Source organism: Helianthus annuus, chromosome 15 (genome assembly GCF_002127325.2).
Source record: "Helianthus annuus cultivar XRQ/B chromosome 15, HanXRQr2.0-SUNRISE, whole genome shotgun sequence".
Classification (NCBI taxonomy): domain Eukaryota; kingdom Viridiplantae; phylum Streptophyta; class Magnoliopsida; order Asterales; family Asteraceae; genus Helianthus; species Helianthus annuus.
In genome coordinates this window covers 97,179,920-97,186,781 of record NC_035447.2, presented here as the reverse complement: position 1 = coordinate 97,186,781, position 6,862 = coordinate 97,179,920, and the positions used below count along the sequence as shown (strand labels likewise).

Sequence of the window (6,862 nt, the reverse complement as noted above, 5' to 3'; positions counted from 1 at the left end):
ATTACCTTCATCTATGGCATGCACTTGTGGTCGGTTAGTTGTTGGTCGAGCTCTCCTCGAAGCTTGGGCTTTCCTTTTTGATGTAGTTGCCATACTCTCCAAAAACTCCCAATCTTCATTCTCATAATTCGTTCCAAATGTCCCTCCGGTGATAGACATTAAATCCCGTGCATCTTCGGCACTTAACCCCTCATGAAAAGCGTTCATTAACTCCCATAACTCAATCCCATGATGAGGGCAATTTTTAATCATCATGTTAAAACGCTCGAACGCCTCATGGAACATCTCACCGTGTTGTTGTTGAAAGCTTCTCAACCCCTTCCGCGCATCATTAGTCTTTTGGGCGGTGTAGAATTCATCCAAAAAGGTTTGTTGCATCTCCCCCCATGTATAAATTGATGCTGAAGGTAATGTATAGAACCATTTCTTAGCTTTCTCTTCCAACGAAAACTGAAATAAGACTAACTTGACTTCATCGGCCGAAAAACCTTGACTCCCAAAAGTGTTGCAAATTGAGTCATAGGCCTCTAGATGAAAGTACGGCTCCTCCGTTGCTAACCCTTTATACTTCGGTAAACTTTGCAACGAGTTTGTTCTTACTTCAAAAGTTCTCCCTTGGTTGTTGTGAGGGATAACCACCGGTGAGGGGTTTTGAGTAATGATTGGCCTGAAATGTGCCTCTATTCCCCTTGCTTGTTCTCTAAGATGTCTTCGTGGCACACCATACCTACCTCTCGGAATAATCGGCCCATTCGGTCTTTGTACTTGCCCTTGTGGTGCGATCGGTTGTTGAAACTGTTGTGGTCGCATCGGTGGGCGCTGAGGCGGTCTTTGAAATGGTTGTTGGTGTACATGTTGTGGCCGGACCTGTTGCAATGGAATCGGTTGTGGCATTGGTGGCCCTTGTGGTCTTGGCCGAATGTGTTGTGGTATAAGTTGTTGATGTTGAATTCCACCAACACTCGCCATCCCTTGAGATTGACTCTGAACATACCCACAATCCCCTTGATCACCATAATCTCCATAACCGTACCCATCATCTTCATACCCCTCAAAGTCTTCAAATCCTTCATCATACCCATCTCCTTGAATTCCCGATGATTGCCCAAATGGAATAGTCGAGTATTGGAAACCCGATTGATTTGGTGGTCGATACGGTGTAGCATGGACAATAGACGAAATTGGTGCCATAGTATGGCCCGAATATGATGGACCCGCACCCGGGAAAAAATGGGATAATGGTGGTATAGTAGTGGAAGGGTTAAAGGTGACGGTTGGTTCTTCTTGGGTAGTAATGGGTTGTGTGGTGTTGGTTGGTGTAACCTGTTGAGGTATGGTGGGTTCGGTAGTATTTGGTGGAATGGTAGTGTTAGGTGAAGGTTGAGTGGATGTTGGTATGAATGATGAGGTAAATTCACCCGTAGTGGGTGGTGGTGGTGGTGGATCCATGTATCGAATTGGTGTAACCGGTGTTGTTGGTGAACTATTGATTGTATTTTCCCTTAGCAAAATTCTGTTTGCTCGCAAAGTTCGCTCAATTTCCGGATCAAACGCCAATGGTGATAGCTTGTAAGAGCTCCTAGTACGCATGCACCTCAAGTACCTGCACACTAAACACAACCAGCGTAAACCCGAAAATAACAAACAAAACTATGAAATTAACACACGTTGCGCACTACTCCCCGGCAACGGCGCCAAAATTTGACGTGATGTCGTGGGTCACGCAAATTTAATCCCTAAACAACTGTAGTTAGCGGTAGTAGGGTATCGAACTCAGGGAGTATGTGGAAAATGTGTTGATTATGTAGCTTTGGATTTATACTAAAATTAAACTAACTTGCAGAAAATTAAAATTCAAGATTGTGATATGTTGTTTAGAAAACTAAATTAAGAACTAATTCAAATCAAAGAAAGTTGTAAACAATTAGGAGAGAACAATGATCACCCTAGGTTTCAGTTTCTTTAAACAGTTGTGTGCAATTTCACTAGAAAGAGTTACATAGACATAACTCGTGTATGTGTGATTGAAGTGATAAAAGGGAACAAAGTACTCGGATTAGATAATGCGAGGTTGTTTCCCGATGACCTATTAACCAATAACCAACCCCAACCCTTCCCGTGATATCTCGGTTGCCAACGGCACCAAGAACGTACGATCAAGACTAGAAATTGTGATATAGATTAACGCACTACAAACAATCAAACATACACCATGACATTCAAGCAACGCAAAATATCATTCTAGAAATGCAGAAATTAACACACAAAAGTCTTAGAAACATTCACCTAGGATGATCACCGACGAGTTTAGCCGGACATGGCTCGGTGAATCATCATCAACATTAATCTAGTGTTCATACGAATTAAAAACACAAACCGAATGTTTAGAATCGTTCACAAACCAAGCAAGTACTCCCAATTCGCTCCCAAAGTCTCCAAGAACCGTCAATGATGAGATAATACCAAAAGACACACCCAAAAACGAGTATATTGTGGCAGTTACACTTTTCACGTTCAGGCACCACCGTAAATTACGGCTCCACCGTAATTTACGGTGGTCATCAAAGTGTTACGGTGGATCAAGCCTGATTTACGGTGCAAGATAAATGGGAAAATGGGTCACCGTAAATTACGGTAGTACCGTAATTTACGGTACCAAGCTATCTTCACTTCTTTGTTTTGTCTTGTGTTCTTCTCTCGACCCGTTTTCACCAAAGCATCCATAAGCATCCATAAGCTGCCTTTTATCCATCGCTTATCTCCTAATTTGCACCTGAAACATAAGCATCGTATTTATCTAATTCAAGATAATTACACGGCTAAATAGAGGATTATTTCATGTTTTAACACACTTAAGGGTTGTCCAAAGGACCACCCGTCAGTAAGACAACGTCCGTGGCATAACCGTGTCAGGCACAACTACTTCCAATTCCAAATTCAAAATATCGAGATCAACGGCTTGATCCACAGCATCCTCTGAATTATCATTTGGCTCCTCGTCAAAGGTAGGAGCGGGTTCCTCCTCTGAGTCGTCAGAAACATCAAATGACGGAGCTGGTTCCTCTGGTGGTTCATGAGTAGTTCGACTTGGTCCTGCTTCATTGTCGTGAGTACCCACGGTGGGTTGAAAAACTTCTAGCGGACTAGACACAGGCTCTTGTGAAGTATATTGCTGATACTGGTACAGAAAAGCTAGTTCCTCATCACTCGGCTCGACAGGCAGTTGAAACGACTCCCAGAGTTTGTCGTAATCGAATAGGAATCTTTGTCCGGGAAGTTGTGCGATGGAGTGTGCTTCTGACAATCCACGTGTTGGACTTGAATCACCTTCCCCAGACATGGTACGAACACCCTCTTCAGTGGGCTTGCGTAACCTACAAAGAAACCCTCATTAGCTTTTGCTCCAAATTTACCATTTTCATCTATAAACGTGCAAGGTGAGCCAAAAGGTTCTAAAAACTCAAGATTTGGCTTGTAACGGTGCAGCAGCTCAAAGCAAGTCTTCTTGTATTTCTTGACAGTGAGAACTCTATTCAAAGTGTAACAGGCTGCTGAAACTGCTTCACTCCAGAAGTAGATTGGTAGCTTGGAATCGGCTAACATCGTACGGGCTGTCTCGATCAGGGTCCAATTCTTTCGTTCAGCTACGCCATTTTGCTGTGGTGTGTGTGGTGCACTGAATTCATGAAGGATTCCCTTCTCGTTGCAGAAATCGTACATCTTGTTGTTCTTGGATTCCGTTCCGTTGTCGCTCCGAATCCTCCGGATTGGCAGTTTGTACACCGTTTCCATCTTCTTAAAAAGCATCATCAATGACTCGAATGTTTGATCTTTTCATTCTAAGCATACAACCCACGAAAACCTCGTATAGTCGTCTGTCACCACCAAACAATATAAATCCCTGCTAATGCTCTTGACGTTGACAGGCCCGAAGAGATCCATGTGCAATCTCTCAAGAGGTAACCTGATAGAGTTGAGCATCTTCGGTGGATGTGACTTTCGAGTCTGCTTCCCCTTTTTACAAGCAATACAATCATCAGTCAAATGAAAGTTTTTTACATTAACACCATCAACTAAATCGTTATGCACCAAAAAATTCATTTTTCGCACGTGAATGTGACCCGTTTTCCGGTGCCACATTACAGACTCCTTTTCAGTAGCTTTAGACTTGATGACAAAACACTGTTTTTGATGAGTTGTTGGCATTGCGGCACTCATGTCCAAAATATAAAGATCATTTACTCACGGAGCGCGCAACAACACCAACTCATCAGGGATTTTAAACCCTGGTTTCAACACTAAACATTCAAATTTAGTAAAATGCACACTAAAATCTTTATCACAAATCTGTGATATACTCAGTAAGTTGTTCGTTAACTCTACGATGTAGTTCACTTTGTCAAATGAGATCACTCCGTTTGTAAGCGTTCCTTGACCGACTATTCTTCCTCCTTGATTCCCTGCGAACCCAACATAGCTTCCATTGATTGACTTAACATCATAAAGAAGAGCTAAAGTCCCAGTCATATGTCGTGATGCTCCACTGTCCATAATCCATCTTGATAGAATTGACTTGGGCAGCCCCTACAATCAACAAAAAACAAATTACTCAAACAATGAAGCCCATGATTTCTTTACTTCCGACACAGTCCCGAACACTACATCACACTTTTCATTTGTTTTAGGAAAATCGAATGTGACATTTGAAATCTCTTCTTTCACAACTGTTTTAACTTTGTTGGTTATTGGAGGAAATTCATCAAGAAACTTATCAACTTCATTTTCAAAATCAACCACATCATCTTTAAAAAGATTTGAATCATTTTTCAAAGCGTTCTCCATTTTCTTGACCTCAACCGACGGTTTCGATTTCGCGATCCACGACTGATTTTCAAAAATTTTCGTCTTGGGGTAAAACTTTGAAGTCTTGCTAGTCTTAGAGGATTCGCCAATCCCGAAAATCGATTTCGGCTTATCCTCCGACTTCAACGATTCACCTCTTTTCAGAATACAGATCGGAGAAACCATTTCCTTTTTACCTTTTGAGACAACTGGTGATTTAGGTCGAGATTTTTGAACCAATTGTTTTTGAACATTTGGTTTTTCAACCTTTGGTTTCTCAACCATTTGTTTTTGAACTGGTTTTTCAACAACATGTTTCTTAAACACTTTTTGACATTGTTTTGCCATGTGTCCAATCTCATTGCAGCGATAGCACACTCTTTTATCATACTCGACAAAAGTAGTATTGACCGTTTCTTCTTTAAGCTTCTATGCTGTATTGAAATCGTCCACAGATTTTTGACAAAAAATATATTCCTTTTCAATATCAGTACTAGGACCAGCAACAAAAAACATCATTTATCTTTTCTTTTGGCTTAAACACTTGTTTAGCCATTTTCTTTTCAAACCCAATACCTTTGTTTTTAAACTGATTTTTCTTGTTTTGACCTTTACCAACCCCATCTTTCTTTTCCGAACTTGTTGGACGTGAAGTACCAAATGATTTTTTCAGTTTCGAAAAGAATTCATTGTTATTGATTTTGTTAACATTCAATTCAACCAGTTTAAACACTTTCTCAACATTTTCGATCTTGACATTCTGAAGCGGGTACTCGAAGTCGGAATAAAGTTTGTCAGTTCCAACCATAGTGTATACCACTATGATCGGATCATCATTCGTACTCTTTTCCGATTTCGGTACATTTCGATCTAAAAAATTTCCTTCGTCTTCAGAATCACTGACAGCCTTCTCAGAATGAGCCTTTTCAGATTTCTCACTTTCATCATCCAACACCTGATCAACAACATTTTTGATAACCTGAGATTCGTTATCAGTGTCAGATGCAGTGAAAGTGATATCAATGCTGTCAGGTAAATCACTCTCAATTGTTTTCAGCTTAAGATTTAAAGCAGCTTCCACCCCATCTGGATACTTCTGAGTGTAGTGATTCCACATTGGGGGTGGAACGCTCTTGAAAACAGGTGTAGCATGTGGCTGTTGAGGGACGATTTGTTCCAAAACATAAGACGAAGCCACATAGCTCATTAACTTTTTATCAATCCTGTCATTCTCTATCTTGGCCAATTCAAGTTCTTTTCTTAGTGACGCAATTGTATCAAGATGATAATTGACTTCTCTTTGTTTATCAAACAGTGTAGCTTGTGCCAATTTAGTAGCTTTATCATTTTCAACGCTTTCTTTTTGAATCATCTTAATTGATCTGGCAAAGGTATCATAAGCTTCTTTTAATTGTTCAAGATCAAACTTAATCATATCTGTATGATGTTTCAATTCCCGATACTTAGTGTCCTTTTCAAGACACTCCACGCACGGTTGTAAACAACGTTGGCATGGCGTTTCGGAGATTGGAACAACTTTTTCATCAATCTTTTCATCACAATCAGTTTTACCGACATGCTTTGACTCAGACACAAACTGTTTGACAGATTCGACCTCCTGAACTCCAGTTTCCTCTCTGTTAACCGACACCTTATCGACAGACTGTGACTCCTTGGGTTCTGAATCTACCTCTTTAAGCTTTCCCATTAGAGCTTTGTCTGCAATGTCTTTCAGAACTTCTCCGGTCATCTCTTTAGACACGTCAATCACTTCTTCGACAGCTTCTTTCTTCTCCTCGAATCTAGGACAAGATCCGGTTCTTGGTTCCTTGAAATAACCTGCAAAAGAATCAAACACATTAGGAGGCATAACTGATATCATAGTATAAACTAACTCCTCCTGTTGTGATTGATAGTAGTATACTTCAGCTGCTATCTCCTCAACATCTATAACATTTTCCGTAGGAATCTCTTCAACAACTTCAGAAACAACTTCATCAACAACCTCCGGTTCAGAAAC

At 40.7% G+C, this 6,862-nt stretch overlaps 1 non-coding gene across 1 annotated transcript; it reads left to right on the top strand.

Moving 5' to 3' along the window:
- The first annotated feature begins 223 nt into the window (after window positions 1-223).
- LOC118487846 lies at window positions 224-329 on the top strand. Its single transcript, XR_004882789.1, has one exon. It is a non-coding gene; the product is annotated as a small nucleolar RNA R71 (small nucleolar RNA).
- The last annotated feature ends 6,533 nt before the right edge of the window (window positions 330-6,862 follow it).